Source organism: Lactuca serriola, chromosome 8 (assembly GCF_051521515.1).
Source record: "Lactuca serriola cultivar US96UC23 chromosome 8, Lser_US96UC23_V15, whole genome shotgun sequence".
Classification (NCBI taxonomy): Eukaryota; Viridiplantae; Streptophyta; class Magnoliopsida; order Asterales; family Asteraceae; genus Lactuca; species Lactuca serriola.
In genome coordinates, this window is record NC_136415.1 from 216,211,666 (window position 1) to 216,224,520 (window position 12,855).

The following is a 12,855-nucleotide window of genomic DNA, read 5'->3' on the forward strand; positions in this document are numbered from 1 at the left end:
ATGTTACCCTAATCTGCACACAAGAGCGCCATCAAACCAAATCTCATCGGTCTTTGTTTATCTCTTCACCCTCACGACGTCAGGTGTTTTTCCCTAACTCTGGCAACATCACACCCCAGCAGCGCACGACCACTTGTCTCCACCAAACATGCAATCGACGCCCTGGAAGTCCACTTTTTCCGTCACCACTGTCCGCCACTTCTACATTCTGTCAAGATGAGTAGCCCTAACCCTATCCCGCCGCCACGATCAACCACCATGCCAAGATCATTTGAGGCCATTTTCATCAAACAGAAGAAAACCCTAGATTGAAAAATTGAGAGAAGTATGGGGAATTACTTCTTGTAACGAGCGACCTCGCCATTCTTGGGGTAGAATCCCATCATACGTCCAACGGAGTTTTGGTACGCGTACATGAACCCACCCATAACTCTGATTAAACCCTCGGTCATCATCAACGAACCCCTGATCCCTGGCTTGATTCCTGCAAAATCAAAAGAAATTATATGTTATTCAAGAATCAAACCAAGAGTAAACTAATATAATTGAGTAGGAAGAGGGTGTGACCAGAAAGGTATCCAGCGGTGACAGAGATGCCGGAGATGGTGGTGAGTTGAACATAATCAAGGGTGTTGAAGTTGGTGACGGTCTTGGTGAAGGGGGGATTCCGATCTATGGTTGGGTACTCCGGCTTAGCCGATGCAGTAATGTCTATATTCATCTCTCTCTTTCTTCGTTCTTGGTAATTGCTATGTTCGCAATGTCCAATTGCTACACCCTCCCTCTTTAACTCTTTGTGTTGCTTTTTCTCAGACGACCTTTGTTGCTTTACATGGGCAAATTAGGCCATCATGTATATGGTGAATTGAGAAAGGTGAATCGTGAGATCTGAGCTTTAAGAGTAACAGGTCCATTAGAAATACCAAATAGGCCTTTACTGACAAGATTTTTGTGCAGAATCAATGCTGGTGCAATTACTGGTTGCAATTCCAATGCATCTTGTCTATATACAAAGACATATGGTGATGGTAGCTACAGTATTGTTTACTTTGTAATGGATGTTGTCCAGTATGAAGTGTCTCGGGTGATTTGGAAACTAAGGTAACAAATGGAAGTGTCATATTTGGGTATGTTTTCAGTGCTATTAACAATACTTTTTGAGTTCATTATCAAATATTTCATTCCTCTCTCTCTCTCTCTCTCTCTCTCTCTCTTTCTCTCTCTTATAATAATGCATCCCTCATCTTTGTGTCCTTTGCCCCTTTTGATTTCGTTAACAGACATCTTAGCTATACATTGATTCAAAGTATGACCTATTTGATGGCATGATAGTTCCTCTTTTTGTCAGACATATAGATCACCCATTGATATTTTGTTAGCTTTCATTGACATGTTTGTTGACTGCGGTGTAGTTTTTTCTTCGTCTTCTCGAGGGCAGTTTAGGAAGGACCGAATAATGCCTTTTTTGATTTGCTTTAGTTGCTTTTCAATATAGTCCATGTTGTTTGACTACCAAAGCAAAGGCCATTGTTTCAAATCTGGAAAGCAGAATACTAATCCTTAGAATTTTTTTTGAATCAGCAGAATACTAATCTGAGGATGCACTTTATGGGATTCTTGGTTTTGGAAAATCACATTCATCAATCATTTCACACTTGACTTCATCTGGAAAACTAAAAAAGATGTTTGCACATTGTCTAGATGGTGACAATGGTGGTGGTATTTTTGCAATTGGTCATGTTGTTCAGCCCAAAGTCAACTCAACACCTTTGATCCTAGATCAGTATGTTCCTTTTTCTTTCAGATAACTACATTTTTGGTCCCTATACTTAGTAATTTTCTTCAGTTTTGGTCCAAAAAGAATTTACTTTTTCCCATTTTTGGTCCTTATTTCAAAGTTTCATTGAAGTGAGTTTAAGTCTGTTAATCCCATTCAAATACCTTGCACATGAGGGCTTTTAGACCAACTAATGCTATTGAAAATGGTCATGAAGCAAAGTCAAATATTCATGAGGTTCTTGTGTCACTGGTAAAATTTTATATCACCCATTTTTTTATTTATGTTATTTGTAATTAAAATTCCTTTTATACAAACAGCTAGATGAATGTAAACCGGAAAGTGAAGGAGAAGGGAACGGAATTGAGGATTTCGTGTATTTATTACCACCATATGAGTAGTTTTTACGGATCGTTAAGCCCTTGGCGAAATGTGTAGCTTCTTCATCATGTGGTGGCGAAAAAAAGATTCCCATGTTTTTTACGGGAATGATGCGTTTTATACACTTTTTAGACTTCACCAAGTAAGAATTCTTTATTATTATTATTATTTATTTATTTTGCTTGATGGAATGGAATGGACTATTCCCCAAAGAATCTGATTCCTTCCATTTTGTTAAGCTTTGTTGCTTAGGCAAATGGTGTTTTTTTTCAATACTTTAATGTTTCCATTTTAATTTATGAAACATTTCATTACACATATTAAAAAAATATCATGATTTTAATAAGGCTTAATAAAAAATAACAACATTTTCAACTAATGATTTTAATAAAGCTTTGTTGCTTACATGTTTTCCAAAAAAAAAATGCAGTGCGATTTTTTTATCTTTGAAAATGATATCAATTTTGCGAAAATAAAAAAATCACAATTTTTAATTATTTTTTAGTGAGGACTACTGATAAAGAAGTTTTTAATTATTTTTGGTATGATTTAAAAAAATTTTGTATGACTTATGACAGTTATTAAATTGATTTTTAAATTATTTTAGTATATTTGTTAATGTGTAGTATTTATGGTATAATATCAATTTGTTAATGTTAGTATTTTTAGTATAATATTATCTTAATTAAAATATTATAATAATGTGATTAATTTTGGTATGATTTAAAATATTTTTGGTATGATTTATGACAGTTATTAAACTGATTTTAAAATTATTTTAGTATATTTTTTTAATGTTAGTTTTTATGGTATGATATTAATTGGTTAATTTTGGAATGATTATCGGTTTTCAAAATTATATGATAGAATATTTTATTCCACCTATAAATCTAATATACGTTCTGATTTTTTACTCTTACAGCACACAATTCACAAACAAGGAATCAGGAACGAGAAGACTACTTCATTGCATTGCATTGCATTTCTTGACACGAATTTAGATTCTTTTACTTCTTCTATCTGTTATAACCTGAAGTGTGTATGATATTTTAGTTTTTACTTCTTCTATTTGAAGTGATAGACTTCTTTTGTTTTAAATGATAATTTTTTTCTCTCTTCTGATTGAAGTGATAAACTTCTTCTGTTTGAAATAATAAAATTCTTCTGTCTCAAATAATACATTTATATAATATGTATATATGTATGTATGTAATTGTTTGTGACATCCTATATATTTATGGTTTGTATATGTATATGTTGGGACATTGTGTGCTTGTGTATTTGAGTGAATATTGTTTCAAAAATATATCATGTTCTAATTTATGAGTGGATATTGTTTCTAAAATATATCATGTTCTAATTCGGTGGATTGAAACTTTCTCCTTCCATATGTACATGAATACAAATATGTTTCTATGTTTTTTTTATCTAATTAAAGGCGATTAAATCTATTATAAAGCCTCAAATATTCTCATGTCCTATAATTCTAATGAATCGACAAATTCATAGGCCTCCATCAAAATATAATAGAATATTAATTTTATGCATTTAAAGTGAGAAAACCATATAGAACTTATTTTTGGTCCCCCTACAAATTATTTTACTCCCATATAACACCAATTATATCCGCACATTTATTCATATTGTGCTGCTATCTATTCCAATCATTGACACATAAGATTTTTCCGAAAACACCACTTAAATTAAAATATATTTTTGATAGATCTTTTTGGCACAACATCATTTATAACTTTATAAGCATTCGGACATGACAAAACTTAAAATGATTAAAATACGGAGATAGTTTATTACAACACTCTGGTAACCATCACATCAAAGCTTTTATATGCTTTAATAACTTAAAAAGAAAAGAAAAACATACTTGTAACAAAAAACACTACAACACTTGCAACATCCATAATTTAACACTTAGAATGTTTGTAGAGATAATTCTTCCAGAATCCAGAGTTCCAGACATCTTAATTATCATCAACTTAATAACCTCATAACCAAACCACTTACTTCAATAAAACATTATTACAGTTAAATGATATGATTTATTGTAGTTAGTTAATTTAGTTATTGTAGTTAGTTAATTTTGTCAAATACAATCATGACTTTTACACGGTTAAATATATGATTTTTTCTTGTGAGTATCTGATGTGATACGATACATCTGGCTTTCATTTTGTTGAATCATGAATGCTTACATTTACGTTGATGCATTTTCATTGCTATTAATGTTGGGCTAGCAGATGAAACAACATGATTGCAGATTGTTATAATTTATATATTGTAAAATCAAGTATGAACTATTAGATGAAATTTCAAATGTATACTCAACTTCCGCCGTATTATATGACTATGCACCTAGCTAGAAACTATTCGACACAAAATAGTCTACCAAAAGGGCGCAATGAATAGCTCACGTCTAAATGAAACTAATCATCACATTAAAACTATCTTCCGAAAGAAATTCTTTGTCGCCCAGTGCTTGGCGCGGGTAAACGGCTAGTATATATATATATATATATATATATATATATATATACATGTATAACTTATTAGATTTTTAAGTTTATATAGTATAAGGCAGTATTTTAAACTTTTAAAATACCAAGTGGTTTAATGCTTCAATAAATTAAACTTTTAATTCAATTAAATTTAAACCATATAATGGATATATTAATTCTCTTTTAATTAAACATTTAATTAATCATATTAATAATATCAATGAGGGTGTATTTTAATCTATTCAAAATGCGATGGTTTAAATATTTAAATTTCTAAAATCAAATTTTTAATTTCAAATTTAAACTATAAAACCAAAATGGTGCAATTTGAAACTATTCAAAAACACTAGGTTAAATCTATTAATCAAAATAATCTTATATTATGGAAATTTAACCATATCTTCAGTTTTGTTAAGGATATTAAGTTACCAATCAGAAAATTCGATTTTAGGCAATAAAAAATGAGTTGTGGTAATTATCCAAATCAAAATCTAATCAGAAATTCGAAAAATATAGCAACAGAGTGGCCAACTCGACGAGTTGGGCAAGGGACTCGTCGAGTCCATACATGAACTCGACGAGTTCTCTGTCTAGACAGTAGATTTTGATTTTCTTCTACTTTAGCCAGATCACAATGCATCATATTCAATTGAAAACGACCTAGGCTCTAATACCACTAATGGGTTTAGAGCATATCTACATTTCTATATGATCAGAAACCCTAATTGCTTTGGATCTAAGTTTTTCTCCATTGAACATGCAAATATGAATACCAAAGCAAGAACCCTAGGTCTATCATATACAATTTCGAAATTCATACATAAAATTAGGGTTTGATCATTAACTCACTTGTTATGTAGTAATAAAAAGAAGCACCTTGACTCTTGAAAGCTTATTTCCCCAAATGTTACACCTCTAATGGAGTCACAAACACCCAACACAACAAGGATGACAATGAGAGACAAGAAATCGGCCAGGGTTTCTATATGGAATACATAGGCCAAAATTTTCATATAGAGGCGTTCCTTATATAGCTGGGTAGGCTGCTAAGGTTTCTAGAGGAAACTCTAATTCCTGCTTAAGGCTTAAGCAGCACATGGACGTGCTATTTAGAGCCCTTAGACGAAATCTTATGAGCTTACCCATAAATTTCGTCCACTCCACTCTATGGAGTCCATCAGCCCAATTGTGCAACTATCAATGATTGCAAAACAGCCCCTCCATTATTAATCATCTCCTTTAATCCCAAAATTAATATCAAATTAATTTCTGATTAATTACTAATTAATAATATGATTTCCAAATAATAAATTAATCTTATAATATATTAATAAAATCATTATGAGTACCAATTTATTATTCATATAATAAATCCTACTCTTTCTCTGCAATAGTCATCCTATCAAGTTTCATGAGTGAAGGCAACCCAAAAGGACCATGCTCATAATCGAATAAAACACATACCAAATATAGTTATGGGCTTTGACACCTAATCCAACAGATATGTCATCGCACCTCCTTATTTAACAACCTGGAAGGGGAGTTACAGCACGGAAAAAGCGAACAATGAACCGAAGGCTGAGGAGCCCAAGAAGGAACCGAAAGCAGATGGCGATTCCGGAGTAAGCTGTTTCTATTGTGGTGCCAAGAACCACTATGCTAAGGACTGTGTTCTTAAGAAGATGGCTGAAAAGGACGATGGAAAGGATGAGGAAGCCGTGCTGCAGAAGAGATTGGATGAGTTGAGAAAGAAGAAATCTACCGCTAACCCTTCTATTAATGCTCTTATTGTGCAGGGTTCGGTTAATGACGATGAGTTCGGTAGTACAGAAGTTTGGTCTACTGACTCAGAAGACGAAGAAGTGAGGAAGCCTACTCATGGAAAGGCTTATGTGGCTAAGAAGGAAAGCAGTGGAGGAAAATGCTTCATGGTGACTGACGTATCTCAGATGAGGGGATACAATACCGATGGAGGAAGCAATGGACCGAAGGTGCAGGAGGATATGTGTTTTACGGCAAAACCACTCAGCCAGCAGTTCAATGAGCTTGATGAACTGATAAAGAAGGTACAATCTGTTTTTATTTCATCTAAAGTACCACCATCCTCATATGAGAAAGAACTAAAAAATATTAATACAAGAATTTCTCATTTAGATAGTAGCCTAACTCAAACTCGTGTCACCAATTCTAACCTGACTGATCAATTAAGCAGGGCGGCGTCGAAGAGTGAGGAACGGCGAATGTGGATTGAGTTAAAAGAGTCGGAATTAGTTAAAGTTAAAGACGAAAACATTTATTTGCAGAGAGACAATTTGAAATTGTTAAAACAACGAAATGTTTTTTGTTTAATAGCTACACGTTTATATTCCAATATTACTCAACTTCACTTGGATTGTGAGATAGGCCAAAAGATCCATCACATGATTTTGCCCTTTCTAGAATTTAAGGAGGATGAAATCGATGCCGAAGCCTACAAATGTGAGAGTGTGATATCGTCTGATGATGTCAATCCGACCTACATGTATGGACTGGACAAAATTGAGTCCTTCATTAAGTCCAAAGACCACAAGGACATGCTCAAAAATCTTTTGGACGAAAACGACCGACTTAAACTGAGAACCGAAACCATGCAAAAATTTGACTCTTTAAACGCCAACGTAAGCTCAGAAAATAAAATCGATGTTGAAAATGCATCTGAGCTTAACGAGGATGAAAACATGAGTGAAATTTCTGTAGAGGATACGGTTGATTGCTCAGAATTCGTTAAAAGCGAAACTAAAAACCACAAAAATCTTATCTCTGAAAATTCTGTGGAATTCGCTAGACTGTCCCAACAAAAGTCCCCGAAACTAGTAGAAAAAGCTGTCGTGTATCAAAAGGTCAGGACCACTCTGAATCAGGTATACAAGGTGACTGGAGTAACTGAACATCAAACAGCTGAACTCACAGCTATTGTTAATGAAGACAATGCTGATGGCTGTGATGAGTATTTCTGGGAAGCTCCTATTGATAATGCAAACGAAACCGTTGGCCTGTCTGAAAGAACCTCCTGGATGAGCAAAGGAAGATACATCCCTGAACCATTGAATAAGCCTGATAATTTCAGTGAACCAAGCACCAGTGGTACGAAAGATATTCCTCAAGAGGATGATTGTTCAGCAAAAGAAGACATACCCTCTACTCCAACAGCTCGTAGTGAAACTTCATCAGATACTCCCTCCACTTCCTCAGGGCAAACTGAATCTTCTTCAGATATTCCATCTGCTCCCTCGGCTCAAAGAAAAACTCTTGAAGTTCAAAAGGAACCAGCCAAGGTGACAACAAAAACGAAAGCGAACGTTCATCAACCCAAGCAGATGAGGGATAGGAAGATAGAAAGGAACCAAAGATACAGGAAAAACCTTTCTGAAAGGAAACAATTCTGGCACTCCCAGAATGCATACTATTCACACAAGGACAAGAATCTGAAGTATGAAAACAATCCTGTAAGAAAGCCTGACAGTTCCACCAACCGAAAGCCAAGGTTCGGTTCGCAAGAAAACACCAACCGAAAGCCAAGGTTCGGTTCGCAAGAAAACACCAACCGAAAGCAAGGGCTCGGTTCTGAAAAGGAATTCGACCGAAACCAAAGGTTCGGTTCCAAGAACAACTCCAACCGAACACAGAGGTTCGGCTCTAAAGCCAAAAGAGAACAAGACTCGAAGGTCAGCCCCGCCAACGATCAAAAGCAAAAGGGTCACCTAGAGTCATCAGCCAGGAAGACATCTCCATCCAAATCCTCTCATTCTAATTCTTCTCGTTCTTCTACTTCCACTCATTCATCTCCATCTTGCTCTAAAGCTAATCCCACATGTTGTCAAAAACCTCATCCATCAGCTGAACAGAAAGGAAAGCAGAAGGTCGATGAATCCAAACCTGAGTCCAAAGCGAACAAACCCAATCCTAACAAAATAAAAGTCTTTACCATTAAAAAGAAAGATGAAACAACTCTAATTAAAAGAACATATCTAGTTGACATCTCTCTTACTATTCCCGTTCCCATGAAAAGCTCACATGGACCCAAGAAACTTTGGGTTCCTAAATCTGCTTAATTTTTGCAGGTTATAAGTGACGAGCAGTTTGACGAAGAATGGTACATTGACAGTGGCTTAGGGAATACAGAACTCTTGCTAATGGTGGCAACGTCAAGTTTGGAAATAACTCTTTCGGCACCATAAAGGGATACGGGATGATAACGAATGCTGACTTTACAATAAGGAAGGTGGCCTATGTGGAAGGACTTCAACACAACCTCATCAGTGTATCTCAGCTTGTTGGAGGTACAGGTCTCAAAGTTTCATTCGATGATGAAGGTTCTGAAATCATAGAGAAAAAGACAAAGAAGGTGATTCTGAAGTCAGAGCGAAAGGGAGAAATGTTTCCTCTGAACATGAAACCCATCAAAGGAAACCCAGCCATATGTCTGCTATCAAAAGCTCAATCCGACGAAAGCTGGTTGTGGCACAGAAGACTCTCTCATCTCAATTTCAAAGATATCAACCGACTTGTCACTGGAGGTCATGTTAGGGGTCTTCCATTGCTCAAGTTTGACCGAGAGCATTTGTGTGCTGCATGCGAAATGGAAAAGCAGAGTCGTCAAAGTCACCCATCCGTAATTAACACAAAAGTTGTTGAACCACTCGAATTGCTTCATATAGATTTGTGTGGTCCTTTATCTATCGAAAGCATCGGTGGTAGCAAGTATATTGTTGTTATTGTAGATGACTTCTCACGATTTACATGGGTGTTCTTTCTAAAGCTCAAATCTGAAGCGACTCAAAAGCTGAAAGTGTTTATCAAGCAGATTGAAGTCCAGCTCAAGAAGGTCGTTCGAAACATCAGGAGCGACAATGGTCTCGAATTCAAGAACAAGGAGTTTGAAGAGTTTCTTGCAGAAAAGGGAATTAGTCATAATTTCTCAGCTCCCTACACACCACAACAGAACGGAATAGTCGAAAGACGAAACCGATCCTTGTGTGAAGCTGCCCGAACTATGTTAAGTTTCGCTTCCTTACCTCTTTACTTTTGGGCTGATGCTATTTCTGCTGCTTGTTATACACAGAACATGTCCTATCTCAATAAGCGATTCACGCTCACACCATATGAGATTATAAACAACAGAAAGCCCAATGTGAAATTTTTCCATGTGTTTGGCTCAAGGTGTTTCATCTTTAACTCTAAAGAACACCGCAACAAGTTTGATGTCAAAGCCGACGAGGGAATCTTTCTGGGTTACTCACTCACATCCAAGGCGTACAGGGTCCTAAACAAACGATCAAGAAGGATTGAAGAGACATACTATGTGACCTTCGACGATAACTATGTCAAGAAGCTACAGGCCATAGATGACACTGCCGGGGAAATCTTTCCTCAAACTGGCCAAGTCACAATCTCGATTGCCAATTTGTACGAGAATTTTCTGGAACTCTTTGACGAACCGGAAAAAGCTTCTTTCTCAGAAGCAGGTGCAGCTGACAACAAAATTGATCATATGAAGCAAATTGTCGAAGATGCTGCAAAAAGAATGCATGAAGGAGAATCGCCCACTGATGAATCTCCAACCAACACTGCTTCAGTCGAAGGGGAGACAAGTTCTCATGTTGAGGGGGAGCCTAGCTCACAAGTCCAGGGGGAGCCAAGCTCTACTACTTCAACCGAAGGTCCTTCACCAACCAAAGGTGCCTCTCCAACCGAAGATGCCCCTCCAAACGAAGGTGCTTCAATGCCTGAAAACCCAGCACCACAACAAAACCCTGAACCTCATGTTTCTCAAGACTCATCATTTGAGGGGGAGCATGATGATATGACGCTTGATGACGATAGCCAATCTGAGCCCGAAGAGATGATCAACGCTGAACTAGATCCAACCTTCGATCCGAATTACCCTCCTCTTACCAAATGGACCAGAGATCATCCTATCTCTCAAGTAGTTGGTGATGTATCTGAGAAGGTTTTAACCCGATCTCAACTGAAGGCAAAACAGACATCCTTATTCTCAAAGGTAGAGTTTTGTATGTTTAACTCATTCGTATCAAAAGTTGAACCGAAGACAGTGAACACTGCCCTCGATCACTCTGATTGGGTTCAAGCAATGCAAGACGAACTGAACCAGTTTGAAAGGAACAAAGTCTGGCGCCTCATTCCAACTCCTCCAGATGCTTCGGTTGTTGGTCTTAAATGGGTTTTTAAAACAAAATGGACAAGGAAGGTAATGTCATAAGAAACAAGGCTCGTCTGGTAGTCAAGGGATACTGTCAGGAGGAAGGAATAGATTACGAAGAAACGTTCGCTCCAGTAGCTAGGCTAGAATCTGTTAGAATATTTCTGGCCTATGCTGCTCACAAAAACTTTGAGGTTTTCCAAATGGACGTCAAGTGTGCATTTCTCAATGGAGAACTCGAAGAAATTGTGTATGTGGAGCAACCTCCTGGGTTCGTGAACGAAAAGCATCCAAATCATTGCTATATTCTGGATAAAGCTGTGTACGGTCTCAAACAAGCTCCGAGAGCCTAGTATGAAACGCTTACTAAATTTTTAAAGATGTCTAAATTTAAACAAGGTTCGGTTGACCCAACCTTCTTTCGCAAAAAGGAAGGTAACCACCTTATGATAGTTCAAATTTATGTCGATGACATCATCTTTGGCTCCACGAATCCCAGCTTAACAGTTGAATTCAGAAAGTTGATGGAGACTAAGTTTGAAATGAGCTCAATGGGTCCTATTAACTTTTTCCTTGGTTTAAACATAAGACAGGGACCTGAAGGCATCTTTATTAATCAGGAAGCTTACACAAAGACTCTCCTAGCAAAGTTTGGCATGATGGGCGACTCAAAAGTCAAAGTCCCAATGGCATTCGGCACCAAGCTTACCCCATCTCTTGACAAACCGGCTGTCGACATCACGCTCTATCGTCAAATGATAGGCTCATTGATGTATCTAACTGCTAGCAGGCCTGATATCATGTTTTCTGTATGTTATTGTGCTCGATTTCAGGCAAACCCATGCGAACCTCACATGCTTGCAGTGAAGAACATCTTACGCTATCTCAAGCGAACCACCTCCTTAGGTCTATGGTATCCATCCAATTCCGGCTTCTTCGTTCAAGCCTATTCTGATGCTGACCTTGGAGGATGTGGACTCGACCGTAAAAGCACAACTGGCGGCTGTCAATTTCTTGATGGGAAATTGGTCAGCTGGCAATCCAAGAAACAAACGTGTGTGTCGCTGTCTACTGCCGAAGCGGAATACATTGCCGCTGCATCCTGCACATCCCAAGTGATTTGGATCCAGAGTCAACTTCGAGACTATGGACTCAATATGAAGAAGATCCCACTATATTGTGACTCTGAAAGTGCAATTAGGATCTGTCATAACCCAGTGCAACACTCTAAAACCAAACACATAGCACTGAGGTATCACTTCATCAAAGATCATGTGGAAGATGGAAATGTAGAAGTTCACTTCGTAAGAACCACTGATCAACTGGCTGACGTCTTTACCAAAGCTCTTCCAGAATCATCATTCAACAAAATATTGCAAGGGCTAGGAATGATGGAATCAGAGTCAGTACCTCACACTACCTCTCAACCTCAAACGTAAGAAGCGAAACCAACCGAACGTTCGGGTTCGGTTCAATCATCTGACTCACTCATCACTTCAAAGGTAGTTTTTCTGTGTTGTATATTTCTTGTACTATTTTTGGTTTTTCTCTATGTTAAAAGTATTTATTTCTTGTATATCTAAATTTCTTAGTTTCTCAAAATTTTCCAAAAACCGAAACCAACTGAAGGTTCGGGTTCGGTTTTTCAAAATTTTGTGGAACCGAAACCAACCGAAGGTTCGGGTTCGGTTTTTCAAAATTTTGTGGAACCGAAACCAACCGAAGGTTCGGGTTCGGTTTTTCAAAATTTTCCTGAACCGAAACCAACCGAACGTTCGGGTTCGGTTTTTCAATCTTTTTCCAAGTTTCTTTTTAATCGTATTTTTTTTTTTAACTTTCTTATATTTTTTAGATCTTATTGTTATTTTTATTTTATTTTAACTCTAATTTTTTATTATTTAATTTTATTTTTTTATAAATTTCAAAAACTCCAAAAATATTTTATTTAATTTTTCTTTGTGTGCTCGTTCGTTCATGGGGATATA

General features: G+C 36.8%; 1 long non-coding RNA gene across 3 annotated transcripts; it reads left to right on the top strand.

Annotated features, from left to right (window-relative positions):
* Positions 1-515: 515 nt before the first annotated feature.
* Positions 516-3,277, top strand: LOC145071345 (uncharacterized). Of its 3 annotated transcripts, XR_013690409.1 has the most exons (6): positions 516-704; positions 814-874; positions 958-1,127; positions 1,585-1,783; positions 1,899-2,300; positions 3,081-3,277. It is a non-coding gene; the product is annotated as an uncharacterized LOC145071345 (long non-coding RNA). The 3 variants fall into 3 exon arrangements; XR_013690408.1 differs by having other exon boundaries at positions 523-874; XR_013690407.1 differs by having other exon boundaries at positions 546-1,127.
* The last annotated feature ends 9,578 nt before the right edge of the window (positions 3,278-12,855 follow it).